We start from the raw sequence: 20,521 nt of genomic DNA on the forward strand, positions 1-20,521 counted from the left end.
TAAGGCTATGGTTACAGACAATAACCTGGGAATCCTCCTCATGCAGCCATGCATTTCATTCACATCTTCCATCATTCCAGCATGAGCACTCCTGTCCATAATAAATCAAACCAACGATATGTGTCTTTTACTGGATTATCTTCCAGTCACAGGTGAGGAGACAGAAAAGGAAAAAGTCCAGGACACAATCACAGTTGAAATATACCTATTTTCCCCTGTTGTCACACAGTGGGCTCTGCTAATAGAACGAGGACAGGGCAAACATGTGGAACAAGCAGTTTGAAACTACATAAAGCAGCACTGAGACTGAAGAAAAGTTCAACTGTACTGTAAAGAATGATGATATATTTCTGTTCTGTCAGCACAAACATTTTAAGAGGTTGTTACCTCCTCCTATCTCAAACCTGGAACCTCCCCTATATCCCATGCACCATCTTGCTAGTTGCACTAATCTGACTACACCCAACCACTCTTCACACTAGAGTGGGAGGGGGGAGGAATTCACTCTTAACAAACCATCTCCTTCTATACACACAATAAATATAGGGGGAGTGGGGCAAGGAAAAACATCCAGTTGGAACAAATGCAATATTAAAGGGGAAGGTAAAATGTATAGTAAACTCTCCCATGGTGAAGACAAAAGGAATGAGGGAATAACAGCAGTCTCTCTGAAATGGAAACGTCTCAAATTGGAAGAGAGAGATAAAACTGTAACTTTCCCACACTATTCAACCTGTCCTTGTTTGAAAAAGGATCATCCATTAAAGCCCTCAGTGTTAAACACAGTATTCTTTTCACATCATTAAAAAAAAAAGCAGAACTCTCCCCAACACAGAACATCCCCCCTCCTCCCTCGCTAGTCCATCTCTATGACGTGCTCTGCAAATCATCCAACTCCTGTCAGCTGGAAGGAGCAAACACAAGATATATCACAGGAAGGCAGTTACTGCAATCCCTTACATTTCAGTCTGAAGTCATCACCCTCTGCACTGTGGAATGGCACACACACATATATACATACAAATAACAGCACAGTGCACATAATCTTGTTATTTTGGTTCATACTTAACCACTTGTGCTGCCTCCAGACATAGCACAATATTCAAACACTATAAAATATCAGCAGAAATATGCTGCCAAAAGGGACAGCAGCATAGGGTTTAATAAACAGTTTAGGAATAGAATACCAGCATTTGTGTGCAATACAGACTATAAAGATACAGAGTTACCTGATAATGCTGGAAAAGATGTGTTATGCTTTAGCAAGATGGGATTTGAGAGACAACTTTTTCAGTACTATCAAAAAGTTCAACTCTATCTCAGATATTCCTTCCCTTTCTGAATGTTTATTAGCACAACATTTTTAAATGGTTTCCTGAGATACATCACATAGGAAGTGGAATATAATTAGCCATCACTTCAAGCTCACTGATAGACAAGGAAGCCCATACTCCTGACTAGACTGGTTCCATCCTTTGCTCTACTCAGCCTAAAACTTAATAAAATCAGCTCCAGTTCCTAGATAATCCTGGAAACACCATCTTAACACCATGAATGGATTTTATGACAGATATTTACAAAACAACCAAAATAGGAAACTGATCGCTTTTAAATCTACCCACAAGAGAGCATTTTACTGCTTTTACCTGTAAGCAAGCCTTTCTATTGAGAAACTATGTAAAAGAATCTATACATTTAAGTAGGAAACAGAGGGAAAGCACATTTGAAAGAGAAGATGACACGATCCCATGCTTCCTAATTTTGGGCAAGAAAGATAACCAACAAGAATTATTTGACAAAATAAATTCTACTTAATTGTACATACATGTCAAAACACAGTTTCCAGAGTAAAGATTGTTTCTGATTGCACTAAAAAGAGTTAAACAGCAGAGTTCATGGGAGATAAGCTGGATTCAAACAGTGATTAAATCAACACACAGATATCATTACTTGCATCTGGCTTCTTAGCTGACTAAATCTGAAGAAACTGTCATTTATCAGAGATTCATTTTCTTTATATGTTGTAAGGAATTAAGGTATCTAGTGTTAACTGTGCTTTAGTGTTCATCCTCTGAGAACAACGCCATTGTTCCCAAATATATGATGAGTACTGGAAGCACATATCCTCAGTCCTCACACTTGCCTGTTTTGCTACAGTCTGTCATTATTAAACATATTAATTGTCTAGCACGAAAAAAACAACCCCACCACAAGTCATCTGATGACTCCAAAGAGCCTCACACAAAACCCTCTGGAAGTATCACCTCCATCACTGAAAGCATCTGTAAGTCCGGCTCTGGCCCTGTAACCAAGTACCCAATTTAAATCCCAGAAGATGAAGGCACCAAAACCATCTCAGCAAATCTAAACCAGCACAAGTGCATCTTTTCCTGTTCAGGAATTTATTAAGTCATTTTTCAAAGGAATCTCATTACTTTCTCCAGCTTGCTTTCAGAAAGGAAGATGCTTCACTAAAGAAATTACTGGGAAAGCCTTAATACCTAAAAAAACACCTGAAGACGACTGTGACTCAGGATGTAACTATTATAATCAATTCTATTTTGAAATCCAAAAGGTTTCTTTTTAGGATGAACAATCTGTCTTTGACTAGTACTTGGTTACCATCAAGTATCTATTAGACATTAAATGTGTCTTGCTTCTATTTGAAGGAAAACGAGAGTTAGCGTTGAAAAGACACATTTTCCTAAATGTCAAGGTGAACACGGTGTTGTTATAAAGCAATTACTAAACATCTTGGAAACATAACTTATTATACAGGCTGGATTAAGAGGAAAGCCTGGGACTTGTCACTCCATTGCAGCGATGATGGAATTGGTCCACTTTTCCGATAGTTATGTCATACTGAACACCATCCTGGATGCAGACAGACTACAGGCAGACTATTCAACTAGACCTAGCATGCTTCTTCCCATCATGATCTGCTGCTACACTCTTCAACGTTAAACACAGAAGTGTATTTTGCTTACTTTATTAATTTACCTGAATTTCTTCATTTTTGACTCCTCTTACAAGAACATTATTTTAACAATATTTGTACCCTGTTTCAAAATACTCACGAGCTCTGCATCCAAAGAGGTGCTACTAATCCCAGAATAAATCCAATTGCAAATCTACCAGAGGAGACAAAGAGGTAAAGAGTAACTACCCAAGCACGAGTCTCGAGAAAGAGAAGCTGCATTAAATGAACTCAGAACTGAATACAAGACTACAGTATTTCCCCAAACTCCCAATTAAATAAGATACATAGATAGATACACATACTGCATTGGAGTAGCAAATGAGTGAGAGTTTTCTGACATTGCTACGGTAAGGTCTCCATAAACAGAAGAGGCAGCAATTGCTCTTATATGCCTTAAGTGTCTGTACAATATTGTTTTAAGTCTTTCAAGGCAAAAAACATTCAGAAGACTGAATTCTGGACTCAAATTTAGTTAACAATCTTGTATGCAATTCCTCTTTTGTCAAACAGAGATCTCTTTAAAAATCAGTTCCACTGTTAGCATATCACAGTAATTAGGCAAAGACTTAAGGAGGCTATCTTTAAAGATGATTGGAGGGTAACTTTATTCTCTTTTAATTACATACAATAGCATGCTTGCTTTGATTATCAAGTGGAGGGAATCTAAGCTTGAACTGCTGTTAGAACTTCTGGTTAATGGAATTGTCCAGTTCCATCAGCATCCTTCGGAAACACGAAGGTTGCCAAACTTTAACTGCAACATGATGCAGAAGTGATACTGCATTGTTGTCTCAGGAGTACCAGGAACTGACAATTTGAATCCTCTGCATTTCCCCAACAGTTCTGCACTATATAAGCTGCTAGAGTTCTCCACCTCTCTTGGAATGTCACAAAAAAAGATCCTCTTAAACCATGAGTTCACAAGAATAACTCTGCAGATGAATTACAGAATACAAGGTCTTCTGCTAGAGTCACCAAATGGATCAGCTTTCTCTCCGCTGCCAGTAAATGCTGAATGTGTTACTTTCAATTGTATCCATAATCCCAGAGTTATTATATCCTCTATGGTGTTTCACTGAAGCTCTGGAATTCAAAATCAACTAAAATAAAGCTATTTTCCAAAAGGGTTTTAAATCAATTGTGCATTCAAAAAGGCAATGCTTTTAGTTTTGTTGGGGGGAGGGGACACGTGTGTGATTTTTTCTGTAGGTTTTTTGGGAGGGGCAGGTGTTTTGAGTTTGTGATTTTTTTATTTGATTAAAATGCTAAGCTGTGTAAATCTCGAAGGTTCCTTTTTAGTCTCCAGTGCACACCCTTTGGGCATGTTTCCTATTTAAGTGAAGCACAAATGCAAAAGTGGAAACAAAAGAGACAATTGCTTCCATGAGTAATTGTTACTAAACCTTTTGCCAATTGCAAGAACACTAAAATTACACTTTAATAGCCTTCATTTTATGTATTTTTATGTATAACTGCAAAAGCATTTTCTATCACAAATGACACTTGCTCACTGTTTTGTTGCTCAAGCAAACTATAAAAACAAACTTTCACTTCTTTCCAGCTGTTTTTATCTTCTGATTTTCTATTCTGATTCCATGAGACACTTGAGCACTGCTGCTACACTGAAATCATAGACACTAATGGAAGTCATTAACGGGGGGAGTGGCAGGGGGAAAGCATAAGAGCAGCACCACTGATTTAGCCAGGCGATAGCACTGGGCGATGCCACCTTGGGCATTAAATTATGCTTCAGACACAGAATTCAACAAGGAGTCAAGAAGTTCTTTCTTGCAATTACAAGACAACTGCTATGCAGATCTACAAATCTGGCATCTTTTACCAACAAATATTAGAAACACGAAGCCAGAATAAGCAAGAATTTAAAGTGTCTAATTAATTGATAACCGTATCTTAAGGGCAGAGATTAAGTCAGTTATGTATTGCTGTCATATTGCTAGAATAACGTGTTGCCAGTCAATGATTCCTTATTTTAGGAGTGCAGAAATCTGGCGAGGACCCAGTTCTCTGACTACAGCATGGTAGGTGACCTACAACACACAGACCGGTCACTATTTACACAACCTAAGAAGGAGCTGTCCTCGCCTCTTCTTTCCCCATTTCCGAACGAGCACCAGAAGAAACCACACAAGCTAAGTGTGAAGCCACACAAAGCGCCGCCCGTCCCGGGGAGCCCAGCTGCCCCGGCAGCGGGGGCGGCCCTGGGCCCCGGCTCTGCCCGGGGTCCCTCCCTGGGCGGCGCCCGGCCGAGCCGCAGCACCGGCGGCAGCCGGGAGACCGAAAGGGGACAAAGCCCGGCCGATCCCCCTCCCCGCCGCCGGGTTCCTGCTCCCCACAGCCGAACCGTGACTGCAACTGACAGAGCTTTACGGAAAACAAGCTCCGCCGCCGCCATCCCCCCCCCCACTCCAAGAAACACGCACCCCACCCCTCCGCGCAGCGTGGGGCCGGCTGTCAGCAGCGCTACGGCGGGACCAGCCGGCCCGCGCAGTCTTTTGTCGTTTGTGTAACGACAGATGAAAAGGCAAAAACGATTAAACATCACACACGCACATCCCCCCCATCCCCCCGCCCCCCGTCAGGGCCGCGCCGGGCGCCAGCAGCTGCCCTCGCTCACCGCTCGGTGCTGCAGGCTCGGGCGATGTGCGCAGCTCTCGCAGAAGCGGCGGGGGCCGCGCAGCCCGGGGCGGGGGGGTAAGGGGAGGAGGCGACCGGAGGAGGATGTCAGCGATGGGCGGGCGGAAGAGAGGAAGGAAAAGGGTTTTTTGGGGGGGGATGGGGCGGGGGTGGGGGCAGAGAGGACCAAGAAGGAAGGAAGGAAGCGGGTCAGCACCACCGCGCTCTCAGCGCCTCCTGTGAGGCCGTGACAGGCTCGGCTCAGCCCGGCGGCCGCAGTGGTCGGCGAACGGCCCAGCCCCGGCGGCGCGGGCGCTGACAGCTGCCGGCAGCCCCCGCCGCTCCCGCCGGCCCCGCCCCGGCTGCCGCTGCCGCCCCTGCGCCCGCCCCGCGCTCCCCGCCCGCCGCCCCGCCCAACATGGCGCCTCCGCCGCCTTCTCCCACAAGGCTCCGCGTGCCCTTCTTTCCTACCGGCCCCCCCCCCTCAGTCTATGGCGTCATCCCTCCCCTCAGGGGGAGACCGCGGGCGCAATGGCACCCTCCAAGGCTTGGCTTCCCCTCGAGCGCGGCAGCCGTCGGCTGCAGGTGCCGAGGCGCGGGGCCGGCACTGAGGATGGAGAGGAGGGATGGTAGTGAAGGCTTTCAGGGGCTCAGGTGCGATGCCCTGCGCTGGCATCACTGAGGGGTAGGGAGAGGAGCTTGCTGAACCTCGCTATGGCCTCGCCTGCCCAGAGAGTGTCTCAGTGGAGGGCAAACCCCGGCATCTCCTCATGGTCCCCTCCAGTGATACTGAGGTGGTTTTGCTCTGGGGTGGGGAGACCACCGCAGCTGGTTTTCATGTTGGTTGTTCTCAGTGTCGGGCAAGGAAGTTTAGTGGTTTGCAACTGTAAAGCACACTGACAACAGGGTTTGTGAAGCTGATGCTCGTGGCCCAGTTGGGCATCTCTGGGACAAAAGCACATGAAGAGCTCTACAGCATGCAGCCGGCTCATGGTGCAAGTCACACATGGGAAGCTGAGGCTGAAGTACAAATTTCAGTGCTGAAGGCAGGATTGCCTCTTAGGGCTAATTCATGTGCTGCAAGTATAGTTCAGTGCCCTTGTCTTTGGTCCACAATGAACTAAGTGAAAGATCCTACTCTTCTACAGGTTTACACATTAAAAAGAGCAATACTTCCATGAGAACTTGGTGTCACAAAAACTGTTTCTTTCCAGTTTTCAATTTCATTCCCACTCTTGCTACAGAAAAAGGAATAGTCACAGTTTTTCACAGAATGGTAGGGGTTGGAAGGGCCCTCTAGAGATCATCTAGTCCTTCATGTCCCTTTATGTTCTACTAGGTATAAATTAAGCCCAGAAATAAAAGATGGAAGTAAATGAGGTGTGAGGTGAAAAAAAACTGTGAAGTGTAGCAAAGCAGTAAATTGTACATTGGAAATTGCATGTCTGGGCAGAATATTGTGGTGCATTATCATCAGAGCTTTGCATAGAATAGAATAGTTGGAGTGGACCTACAACAATTACCTGTGTAACTCCTGCAGTAGTTAAAAGGTATGAATCCTAAGCTATATGGGGTTTAGTGACAAACCAAAATGTGCAGCTTCACCTAAATGGTAGTAGCTAAAATACACAGGGAGAGCTGAGCTTGCATCTGTTTGCCCTCACATACAACATTAAGTGTACAAAAACGGCAGATGTGAGAACCAGGGTGAGATGAGAAAGCCAGACTCCTAAGAAGCAGCAGGAAGTGGGAAGAGGAATCAAAGCTAATGCTGCTGTCAAAGAGGCAGAAGAACAGGAAGAGCAACAGAAGCCCACAAGGAACAAAACAAAGTTAGAGGAAGATGGATTGTCTGCAGACTGCGAATACAGAGAGTCACTGTTGGATCTGAAAAGCTGAGGGAACTGAAGTGTACTTTCTGAAGGCAGCCCAGTGATTGCTACCTTACACAGGTGAAGCTGTCCGACAGAAAACCACCTGTGATACTAGTATTTCAGAGCAGCAGCTTCTGGCTTTCTTAATTTCCACTTAAAACATTTCTCTGGCAACTTCATACTAGTTGTTTATCGCCCTGTTGTGGCTCTGACAGGCAATACAGGTTAATGATGTGTAATAATTTGAAATACGTGTTTGTACAGTAATATGAAAGGGAGAAAAAGACAGAAGGGCATTCCTTTATACAAATTCCATTTCAAAAGTAAGAGTCATGCCAATTGTCCACAGGTTCAGAGAATTGTCATGAATATGCAAGAGATTTAATTAAAAATAGAACATGCCCTAATTATATAATCATGAAAGAGAACTGGCTCAAAGGAACCACTCCTGTCTTTTGAATAAACAATATTCATTGCTTTCTTCCTATCACACATTCACTTTAAAAGATTTCCTGCAATTAGCCGCTCAGCCGAGGGACCTGAGCATCTCCAAACAAAGCAACTACTCCAGCTACGACCCTGATTCATAGTATGCCTGCTAATCCAGGCTGTGCATGCCAGCAATTTCCCACATAGGCAGCACACACACTGAGCTCCCTCCTGCAGGAAGGTTGATTAGCTCAATGGAGCTGAAGTCATGTGTTACTCCCCTCTGTTTATGGCACACAGCAGAAGATTGACATGGAAGAGATTTGGCGAGTGTGCTTCTGCCTCAAGCTTCTGCCTGACCTGAGACATCATAAGAGTCCCTTTCCATTTAGATCTTGTTTTTCCTGCCTCATCTACATAAGAATTATCCGAGTTCATCCAGCAGTAAAAACTACTTGCTGCCTACATTTCCATCTTCTCACAGGGAACTAGTCATGCTGTATGCTCTGCTTTTAGGATGAAACGATCCAGACACGCTGCCTCTAGAATATTCTTTGTCTGCCACCACCAAGGTCACTGTGGTTTTCTGCAGACATCAAAGTGGATATTCAAACAAACCCCAAAAACACATTACTTACAATGCTTTATTCTCCTCATACCCATTTCCATCCTCTCCCAGAAGAGAGGGGGGCATCTGTAATTAACAGCAAGAGAGAAAAAAGCAAACAGTTCAACTAACGCAGCACAAAGCTTCTGGGTGTTGGAGGTGTAACAGAGTGAGAAATACACGCTATGTTTTGGTTTAACTGACATCCTCAAATAGGACAAGCCTCTATGAAGAGATTCAGGTTCACTTCATTTAAGAAGCGTGGGTCTTTGACCACTGTTACTTTAAAAAATGATCCTCCTGGCTTAGAGGACCTTTTCTGCAAAAAAGAGAGACAAAAGTTTCTTAAATGTAATCCCACAGCCTATAAAAGCTATGACTTCATTTTATAAATATGGGCTACAGTAAAGCACCACATTGGAATAACTTCAGCCCTTGCTAAAGTGCTGTTTAAAAGCATCCTGGCAATAGGAAGTATTGAAAGGCCAGATTCAGCAACCTGTCTGGCTTTCCATCACAGTCACTTGACAGATGCATATGCTTTTAGTCTGTATTTCCTACAAGAACGTCCTTTATGGAAAAGAGGAAACGTGAAAATCGGTGCTCAAAAGTGCAGAGCATGCGGTCCCAGGCACAATTTTAGCCCAGTTCCTCCGTGCATGTGTGCAATTCTTGTGTGCACATAACCTTGTTATCAGGGAATCCAAGCACTTTGGGGTGAAAGGGCTAGATTTTGATTGCCTTGACTCATTGGCATAGTCATGATCCCTGAACATACCATGTTGGGCAAAGAAACACTTGTCATGATCCCACTTCCTGAGTCAATAAGCTTTACTTACATGCAAGTGAATTCCCCATTTCTCAGAGCCACAAGCATTTCTAGAAAGCTGTAACACAGAAAAGCCAGTGTGCTGTTTGCTGCCATTTTCTATCCACAGAGAAATAACGAGGAAATAAAGCACATGGTGTTAATTCAACTCATCACAACCCATGTCATTAGTTAATTTCTGTTACTTTCTTTGAACAGAGCAGGGTGTTTGCACTGGACCTTAACACTTTGCTAACCAGAATTCTTTTCATCTCCCAGCACTTACAGGGCTGTGCTATCACTGAAGCCCAAAAGATACTGACTGAAAGGTTTAAGAAGCCTATCCCATTAGCTTTAAAACAGTTCTATCATGAAAAATAGACTTCAAAACCTGAGGTAAGAGTTAAAGTAAGCCCTTGAAAGTTAAAAACTATTAGGGAAATTGCTTATCAATATTATCATGGACACACAGAAAAATACAGGACAACTTCAGCAACACAGCTGTATTTATATATCCCAGTTTTCACTGTTACCTTCACAGTACTGAGTGATGGAGGGAAGAATTGCACTCTCTGATAAATTACAACACTCTGCCCTATGTGAATTTACAGTCACTGACAGTATTTTTTTTCCTAGATCCTACTTTTAAGTATCAAAATTCCCAACAGGTTAAGAGTTGGCAGAGAAGAGCTTATGATGATAATTAGTTGTATCTTTACTCCCTGAATTCAAGGAATAGGTTCCTGCCTCTCAAAGGGAATGCTCACACCAATGCACACTTTGCTCAACCAGCAATTTCTGTTCCTTTTTTACCTGTGAATCTCTCAATTCATTGAAAGATGAAGCCACTTTCTTCCTTCTTTGCTTCCGTGTTCTGTAGTCAGCTAGTAGTTGTTACCTGCACCTTTATAGCTTGGAAAGACTCTCTTCTCCATATTCACTCTGCCTGACTTTTAGTGCTTATACATGAAGAAAGATAGCGATCCATTTACTCACTTTTCAGTGAGTTTAGTCTCTCTTGGGGTTTCGGTTGCTCATTCAAGGTTATGAGAATTATTAATCACTGCATATGAGTCACAGGGAATTACATTTATTTCTGTATTCACCTACCTCAGTCACTGAACCATTGCAGATGTGTATTAAATCCTTCAGAGAAAATAAAAACCACTCTTGGTGGAATATCACAATCTTGGCCACTACTAGAGTAAGAACATTCTGCGCTTCTTTTTACCCTCCCCATACCTTTATTTCCCTATTATGACTGTGCTCCCTTTCTTTATCTTTCTATTGGGGTAAGGCCTGGTATTGATAGGAAAAAAAATGTTTATTCCACAAATACAACAAACAAACAAACTCTAAAGCTAAAAGCAGAAACAAAAGGATCAGCTCTACTGATTTCTAAGTGTTTGCTTGATTGCTACTTATATTATCCCCTTCCCTTCCTTTGAACACCAGCTGTTTGTTACCTGTATGGTTTGTCAGCATTCCTTTGCAGAGATTTGCCAACTCATCAGGCCTTGCTGCCACATTACTTGCAATTAGATTAAGTCAGACATTTAGGCACCTGTTTTTTTCCAGGTGAAATTCTCAAGAATTTCATTATGAAAAGGGCTCCCCCCCCCCCCCCCCCCCCCCAAATACCCTCTGAGGGCTGTGATTTTCAGACACAAGTCAGTGTAAATCTGGGATAATGTCATTAACTAGTATGAGCCTTTTCTTTTTTGAGAAGTGAATCTTTGAAAGTGCAAGAAAGACCACGGTTTTTCCAACCAACATTAGGCAGAGGCACAGATTGGGACATAAACTTGTCTCAGCACCAGGGAAACTGCAGCTTCCTCATAGAGATATGGAAGATGACTTCTCTTTATTCTCACTAAAATTCCTCCATACTTTTGTAAAACAAGACAACTGTGATTTTTCAGATGCCCTTTATTAAAGCTCATGCATATACTAATGCCTAGAAAGGCTAATGCCAGTGGATGCCTGTATGTGACCTTTTCCAAGTAGAAATTTGCACCTATTGATGAAAGAGAACTAAGTCTCACCAATCTGAAAGGCATTACAGATAACCACCTCAGCCTTTTTCCAAATGTAATTATCAAATGCCATTGAAAACCAACCAGGCATCTTGCCCTTCCTCACTCCTCCAGTGTTCAGTCTCAAGGGTAATATATCCATATAGATACTGTGCCAAATGGTGTCATTTCCTTCTAGCTCTTTTTCCCTTGCTAGTGATTGGACCCATTTCCCTACGTGTTTGCATTTCTAAGGGAGTCCTCAAATGTAACACTTCTCCTTTATATGATTGATTAAGTCATTGTAGAGAAAGAAGATTCTTCCCTGGGTAACACTGCTCCTTCCTCCACTCACCTGTCTAAGAGATTCTATACTCCTTTCTCCCCTCAATTTGCTTAGCTAAACAAACTGAACTCTTAATCTCTTTAAGAGAGATTTTACATCTCCCTGATTATTCAACTTGCCCTTCCCTGCTCCCATTTGCTTGATCTTTCTTGGCAATTGTTTGTGCCATGGTCACTATTGAAAATGGCCGATTTATCAGTAACCTGCCTTTCTCTTGAAGTATTCCTTTTCTGCACACCCACAGTAATTGCCAGACCCTTATCCCCCTTTCAGTTCTTCTGTCAAATGCTTTTCTCTCCTCTTTGACTAATACTCTGTATGGAATTACACCAAATTCACTTGGCATACAAGTTTGATTAGAATTTTTCTTGTCTTCTGAAGAGAAGCCATTTTATATCTGCTTTTCATTGTTGGAGTTTGCCTCGGGTAAAAGGGCATTCAAACCAAGAGGGTACTCAGCTGCACTGGGATGGGGAACTAATGCTAATATAGTTTGCCCCAAGGGAAAGGGAAATGTTTCTGCTGTGTGACAACTGTTTCTGTATTTTCTGTGCCAATGACCAATTATGTCTCTACAGAAAATGGCTTGTGTGACTATGCCTGTGGCTAGATGGATGATATACAGTGTGTGGGGCTGAGAAGGGCAGAGTCACTCTAGAAATCGATAGGAAACAGGACAGCCTGTGCTAGGTATTTTGTTCCTCATCCCATCTCCTGGGAAATAGAGCAGATGCAGGATGAGGAGAGATGATCTTATTCCCAGGGGTTTGGATATGAATTATCTCCTTGCTGCCTCTCTCTGCCTGCAGCAAGTATGTCCTGTGAAGTTTCGCTTCAGATGTTGAAATTCCTATCTTTTCAGTTGTAGTTCTTTTTTTATCTGCCTTAATAAAATACTTTCCTGCCAGTTCACAGAGAAATCCATTGAAAAGCATTAAGTTCAAATGGACACACTCCTCACTTCTGTATTTCCACCACGATCCAGAGGAAAACAAGATTTGTACATTGCTGCTATCAAGTGTTAGACTTAAGGCATTAATGAGATGATTGCATAATTGCCTCCCACAGGATGGACAGAGTGTTTTATCTCTACAGGCTTGTCTGTCAGTTACCTGAGAGTAAATATTCTAGAACAGAGTCTGATACCCCAGATGGGAAGGGTTTGAGTGACTTGTTTTTATATTAGGATTGTGCCTTCTTAGTCCTATACTGTTCCCTGCTCCCTGTGTGATTTAGATGACCTCAGGAACTTGTCTTCTGCTCAGGACCCCCACAGGGTCCATCTGTATCCTAGCCCACCCACACAGAGTATACCCTCTGTATGAGGGGGTGCAAAAGGAGGCCTCAGAAACTAGCCTTGTAGGTGTCAGTTTCTGAAGAAAGGAATTTGCTCATACATCTCTGCAAAGGTGTTTTGGAGACCAGTACACATATATTAAAAATACCCCTCAGAACAGTGAGGGGATGCTCTTAGTTTGTCAAGTTTGGCAGATACTGCTGCATCACATCATGTTCTGAAAGATTCCTTTGTGCCAAAAAGGCTAAGCTCAATTTAGTGGAAACTGGCTAAGAAAGCAGTTACCTCATCAATATGGACATCACAGACATTCTGAGGCTACCATTTTACTTCAGAGGGCAAATCATTAAAGACTGGAATTTAAAGAAGGGCTCCTTGACCTCTGACTTTGGAGGCCAGCTGGGCATAGTGCTATTCACAGAAAGCACAGCTTGTAGAATTTCTTTCAAGGAAAAAATCCTGTGCCACCATACTTCTCTACACCACCAGTGTCACTTGAAATACCTGGACTGTTTGAGGTGTTTTGCTGACATGGATCAGTTCATTCTGTCACATGAGTTAACAGCAGCCTCCTGGGGAACTGCTGAAATGTACCATGTGGAGTACTTCAGGTTTGGAACTTGTGTGTTCCAACAAAATTATTCCCTAATATTTCATCATTGTGTTTTAAGGAGAGCTGAAAATACACTGAAATTGTATTTCAAAGACATGTGCAGTGCAGGTTTACATAGTTTACCAACCCTATGTGTTGAAAATAATGTAGCTGTAAACAGGAACTGAAACTTGCCTCAGTAAACACTAGGAGAAAGCTGGGAACAACTCAGGTAGAGATAGATATATATATAAATTAGCCATGAAAGTGAAATGTACTGCCTACACAATGTTACACTTGTTTTTCCATGCTGAAGGGCCACAGAGTACACCATCACCATATGTTTGAAAGCTGTCATGACTCACACAGAATAAGCTGACGAATAACAACAGCATCTTCCTTCATCAGTGTATGGCACTGACTAGAAATCTACTGGTAAATGGTTCCGTTGTGGGCAGTGATTTAACATGCCCCGTATCTTTATAATTAACTACATGACTGTAACATGTTACTGCCAGGTTTGTCATGCACCAGTGCAGAAAGCACTCAAAATATCTTTAAAGGAAGGTTCACACACGTGTCACTTCCCATCCCACTCATTGTGCAGCCAAAGGAGGCTGAAACACTGTGTTACTGGCACTCCCATTAATGTCACTCAGCTTCTTTCTCTTTGACTGTTTGGTTGTGAACTCTGTTGGCAGCGCCCCAAAACATCTTGTAAATAAATAAGACTGCTTTTCTAATTTACATATAAGCATATAATAGAAGTTGAAATGACGTAGTTAATCCCATGTGAAACTGAACGTTGAGTATTAGGTGGCTGTTAGGTAATACCTAGAAATTACAGACTCAGGACAGTAAGTAATAAGCTTCTCTGCTGCTTTTAGAGAAAGTGTGAACTTCGTGATTCAAAAGCCTGAGAAAAATCTACCTTAGGTGGAAGCATACCCTGTCCAGTGGCAGCTCTTCAGGCACATTCTCCCAGCATCAGCCTACTTTACTCAGCCCCACAGCAATCAGATCGATGGCTGCGGTACCGTGGTAACTGCTAACCCTGCCCAGGGAGCCTCCAGGTATCACACTCAACAGAGCCTTCTCTTCCCAACAGCAAACACAGCAGCAGGGAAGAAGCGAGAGAGGAGTGTAGCAAATGAATTAATTTTCAGCATGTCTTGTCAATTAAAATTGCTCTATAATATCCTATGGCAGAGCTGATTTGTTCCTTTGAAGTGAGCTCGAATTCTCCCTTGACACAAATTGGCACTTGTGGCTATTTACTCATATGTCAGCTTAGTATTTTGTTCTGCTTCTCGTGGTGGAATATTTCATGAGGCCCAAGGAAACTGGAGGTTTTCCAGGCACGATATTAAAAGTGAGATATTATTTTGGTAAATATGAGAAGAAGATTGGTAAATCCAGAAGGCATTTTACCTTACATATGCCTGGGAATTCAGTTTCCATTTTGCCTTTCGGTCTCATCCAGTTTTGGACAAATCAAGTGTTTTCTACTTAAGTACAGTTTCTACAGCTGCTAAGGTCAGAGCTGTCTTGACTTGCTTTGCTACAGAATATTTATGCTGTGTCATACCATTTATTTTCTATATGACACTCCAGAATAATAAAATCACTTGCAAAGCAATCAAGGCAGTCAATTCATCTCTTCTGAAATTTGCAATTCATGGATTTTGTCTTTTTATATAGCCTTGACTACAAAATCTGGCTTGCAGAACAACCCTGTCTCCCCAAGAATCTAGACTTCTAATGAAAATCTCTCACTTTTCTGGAACTCTTTCAAAACAACCACCGTGTGCCACATGCTGATCATCACATGAAAAACCATTTCCAGAGCTGGGATTAATTACAAAGATGGAGCTGCAATTTGTCAACAGGAAGTTCTTTAACAATGAGATATGAATAGTGACCTGAATTGCTTATGGGTCTGAAACTCACATTTTGTCAGTTACTGTCTTCTGGCTCAGCTGATGAAAGCTATCACAGCCAGTTCTGCAGCTGAATCATATCAGTGGGCTCTCTGGAGGCAGTGGTGTGAACAGAGTACTGCCAAATGCCGCCAATGCATGACTGGCACGGAGGCTGCTGGAAACTCATCCATCAAAGTAGCTTCAGGGCTACTCCAGCTTAGGCTCCTGACTGCCTCCTGGCACTATCAGGACATGCATATGGTCATTTTTGCTGCCTCCTGCCATTTTGAGCCCCAGTCCCATCCCTAGAGAACCTGGATACACCAGAGGGCAAAACCCCTGCCAAATATCGGGAACTCAATGAAATGGTGATCTGGTTTGAACAAGTAAAACACAAGCAGCTGTATGAGACAGGAACCATGTCTTCAGAGCATTTACACCAGAGAGCAAAATCCCTGCCAAATATCAGGAACTCAATGAAATGGCGATCTGGTTTGAACAAGTAAGACACAAGCAGCTGTATGAGACAGGGACCATCTCTTCCGAGCATTTCCACGGCTTCTAAAACAAACTCTGACTGAGGTCAGTCATTTTCTCTCCAGTAAGATCACACTTTAAAAAGGGGTCATGTAATTTTTTGCCTTTACCAGTTCTAGCCTAAAGTACTCCTTTTGTGCTTCTACAGCATCTGCTACTTCAATATAGCACTCAACTAAATCTCACCGTACTAGGGTAAATCTTAATCCATTAATGAATGCAAATTCAAAGCACAATGAAGTGGCTGATATCATAATGAATATTAATCAGTAATTCAAGATCATTACATCCTATGAACTTATAAACTCTTTTTAAGAAGCTCATAAGAAATAAAGTAACTTTTGTTTCATTACTCTTTTTTTACAGTTCGGGTTATTATTATTCAGTGAGTGAATTTACAGCAATCAGTGGATCTAGTTTTTATTATGAGCATGTTATTCATGCACATTACAGTTCCAGGCATATATTATCCTTTCCTGAAAGCAATTCAGTCTCTTGGTCTTTATGCAAAAGGCTGGCCCATGGGCTCCTTCCAAGGATGTAAATTAAGCTCTTGTTTTGCTAAATCCGATTGTCCTGGAGGATACCAATCCTGCTCAGTGATAGTGGAAGCTAAAAATTGCAAGCACAACAGTCCCCTTAAAATGAGGCCAAGAAGAGTCAGCTTCTAAATAACAGATCTGAGGTCTAAACCAAATGTTATCACCAAGAACTTTCAGTTAAACAGAGAGGCTATCTTCTCAGTAATTGCCACCACTTAAAACTCCAAATGAAACTGGGAAATGTTTTTTTGTACAGTTCTTAAATAATCCTATCTCAAAGGTGCTACAGTCACTGCAAACCAACATTTAGTTTGACCTTTCTCATCTCATATTCTACTGAAATTAATGCTCTGGTAGAGAAACTGGGTGAGTAGCAAGAACCTCACAACGATTATCAGAACCACTCCAAGTCAATAGAATCTGAAATTACTTGAATGTTACCAAAATACTGGTGCTTTATTATGCATTTACCGAGGAGACAGATTAAAAAGGCACATGCTGACACTACCAAAGAGGAAATACTGCTCTTCCTTCTGATGGGATTAGCTAAATACCTAAATGGTAAGAACAGTTCCCTGTATTTTTCCAACACTCAGAAAAATATGCACAGAAAAGTAATTCTTTGATCTATTTCACTTGCTTCAATCACTACAGCAGCTCTTTGTATACATTAAAAAACCATATTTTTAGTCATCTGTGGCAACTCCTTATTCTTCCTTTGATGTATAAAGGATTTATGATCAATAATATCTGAAAGCAGCTGGCAGTACTTCTCTGAGTCAAGAAAAGAAAGTAATGCAACACTGGCAAAACATGATATGGCTTTTGGCTGTTCAGAAAGTGTAATTATCTCACTAAATGTATGTGGTTTTGTAATGAGACTCAACATTTCAGATGGATTATTTTTAATAACATCTTTTCACAGTGGCTTTATTAGGTATTCTAAACCAGAGCTCTGCACTTACCTAATAGATAAATCCCTCACTCCCTCAATGGGCTTTAGATGACAGGACTCAGCACCCTACACAGAATCTTAATGAAGGCAATGCCATCAAGGCATGAACTTTACCCACATGCAGCTCAGAGCAGAATCCTAGCATCATCCATCAGATGCTGATTACATTCATTTTGGATGATAAGCACTACAATTACAGGTTCAGAAAACAGTTTTAACTGTGAGTCGACTGCAGCACAATCCAAACCCTCCATCTGCATTCCCACATCTCCCCTGCTCCAACAGCAGCACACTTGTATCAGTATGAGGAGCCATATTTAATTCAACTGACATCTAACACTTTTTCCCCCCTTGGATTAGTTCTGGTAGTGAATCCATTTCCTGATCTGGTTCAGTAGGCGGACACAAAAATGTGGTAATGAAAGCAGGCAGCTCAGAAGATGAAAATGCTGCTTTTGATTGACCTCTACCCACATAGAGCATCTGTGAAACTGCCTTAGGGCTCTTAGGCTGTCAGAACACATGGCCATCGACCACCAGGCCATAGGGGTTCTGGTCACCACCTTTCAGTGAGATTTTCTTACATTGTCCACTCAATTTCTTCTTTTACATTGCCACTATCTATTAAATTATGCATTCACATTGTGGTCAAAGCTTGATATCCTGTAAGATACCATCACTGTAAAGCTCTGAAGATTTACATTCTATACCCACCATAGTCTATTTCAAAAAAAACATTCTCCCATAAATAATATTTTCATACTGTTGGGTTTTTTTCTTCAGCAAACGCTATTAAGGACTGCTTTCATTTACTAATAACACAAATTAAACCCATGATTTGGTGACTGTGACCCATGATTTAGCCCCAGTGATATAGTTGTATGAAACACTATGATCTGCTACTGAATCATTAATATTTATTCCACCATTAATATTGACAAAGCTCTTTTTGCTCCAGCTGAAAAAAGCCTGTGAATACATCATGTCACATTTAGACATGAAAAACAGGTCAATGGCTCCCAAGCTGATGTTCCCAGAAGCAGAACCTTCCCCACAGCCCAGCTTCAGGAAAACACACTTCATTTGACAGCAATCTTTTAAAAATACAATTCATAGAATCATAGAATGGTAGGTGTTGGAAGGGACCTTTAGAGATCATCTAGTCCAACTCCCCAGCAGAAGCAGGTTCACCTAGATCAGGTCACACAGGAACATGTCCACGTACTCTATCAAAAAAACATTTAACTGTATGAAGGGATAGGCAGAACATTCAGAGGAATGGAACTTCCCTTTAATTACAGATACATGGCATAACATTTTAAGACTTCACTTAAACCAACTTGCTTCTAATTGCTGTTACATACTTGGAGGCCAGAAAAAAAATCACCCTCAGGCAAGTTGCTCTGAGTGCCTTGAAGAAAGGGGTGAGAATATGTTGAGAACAGTACCTTTTCTGAAAGAAATGAAAGAGTAGAAAGCAGTGCATACTGGTACTAATAAATACTGTCCTCCTCCATACAGCTAAGTATCAGTTTCCCTTTCTACCAAGATGAAGTGACCTACTCTAGGAGGTCCTGCTCTGGCAGGGGGGTTGGACTGCATGATCTTTCAAGGTCCCTTTAAACCCTTAAGATTCTGTGATGTGACTGGCAATGCATCTGTTTTACTGCTCAGCAACTGACATCTTCACCAATCACAGGTCAGAGGAAATTGTGTCCAGGGGGAACACATTTTAATTAACAGATAAAATGATCTAAGATCATATCGCATTAGTAATTTATACAAAATCATATCTTAAATCTTTAGTAAAAATAGGAAACAATCACACTGAAAAGAGGATTACTCTGAATTGACTGTATATATACACTCACAAATCACACTCATTCCTTCAGCCATGCTCTATTGCTTGCAGATAGCTACTGCCCAGGACAGACAACTGCCACAAAATGAGGCACTTCTGTCTTTGCATACTAACATGGCTGGGAGAGATCACACTCTGATCTGAGTTCAGGTACAGCATACTGATTCACACATTGCTTAGGAGCCAGGACTCTGTGGTAAAAAAGATAACAGCTGTGTTCCCTTCCATTTAATGCAAATGAGGAAGAGCTTTTGATAGTTTTCTCAGTTGTGTTTTGTTTGGGAAATAGTTTAGATAGTCTTTGAATAAAAGGTAAAGGAAATCCACACAGTTATTAGAAATTAAGACCAATGGCCACTTTTATTTACATGATTTATCTGACAGATTCAAACAACTGTTACATTAGTCATTCAGATTCTGAACATCACTATAAACAAGTTTAAAGCAGGCCTAGCCAGTGCTGCAGTCTTCATGGAGCTGTGATCACTCATTTCCAACATTTTTCTTTTTCCAACGAAGCCACCTGAGAGCTCTCACCAGCGCTACTTGTCCCATGAGAAATGTGATAGTAAAGTTACGTTTATACCAATCTCTAGGATTCCAAAGGCAGGAAAATCATCAGGAAACAGAACAAGAACAGGAGAAAAGTACACAATTATACTAAAATACCCTTTGGCATTGACAAATGACAATTCATCAAGAACACATTCTTTGTGGCAAAACTCCTCCTGACCAATTAAATAACCTGGGAAAAGGTGGCTGTGAATATCCACATCTGTGAACAGATTGCATGTAGGCTCTAGGGCTACACCACTGAGAGCTTAAAGGAATGGGTAGTTTTATGGCCAACTGTATTTAGAATCAGGCAAGATAAAACCATTGCAAGATAAAACCATTGTAAGCATACATGTCAGATGTAAAGCTCATCATCCAGCTATCTAGAGTTTCCTGCCCGTGCTGTGCTATGGGTAAGATTTGTGCATGTATGAAGATTCCTGTGTGGAAAGGGTTAGCCACCTATAAAAAGGGGGAAAAAACCCCAAACACCTCAAAGACTAAGTATATAACCAAACACAGAAAACATTAGGTTTCTAATGCAGTACCCTTTAAAGATGATGCCTT

The 20,521-nt window shown here is 41.8% G+C and overlaps 1 protein-coding gene across 9 annotated transcripts in view; it reads right to left on the reverse strand.

Annotated features, from left to right (window-relative positions):
• LOC104562490 (kinesin light chain 1) overlaps positions 1 to 20,521 on the reverse strand; it is a 69,185-nt gene that overhangs the window by 41,742 nt on the left and 6,922 nt on the right. For 2 of the 9 annotated variants that reach the window (XM_061998393.1, XM_061998394.1), the window contains exon 1: positions 5,616 to 5,955. The exons of the other annotated variants lie outside the window; for them this stretch is intronic. The gene's annotated coding sequence lies outside the window, so the exon portion shown is untranslated. Of the gene's footprint in view, positions 1 to 5,615; positions 5,956 to 20,521 lie in introns of those variants that run through there. 9 annotated transcript variants of the gene reach the window in all.

This window comes from Colius striatus, chromosome 6 (assembly GCF_028858725.1).
Source record: "Colius striatus isolate bColStr4 chromosome 6, bColStr4.1.hap1, whole genome shotgun sequence".
Classification (NCBI taxonomy): Eukaryota; Metazoa; Chordata; class Aves; order Coliiformes; family Coliidae; genus Colius; species Colius striatus.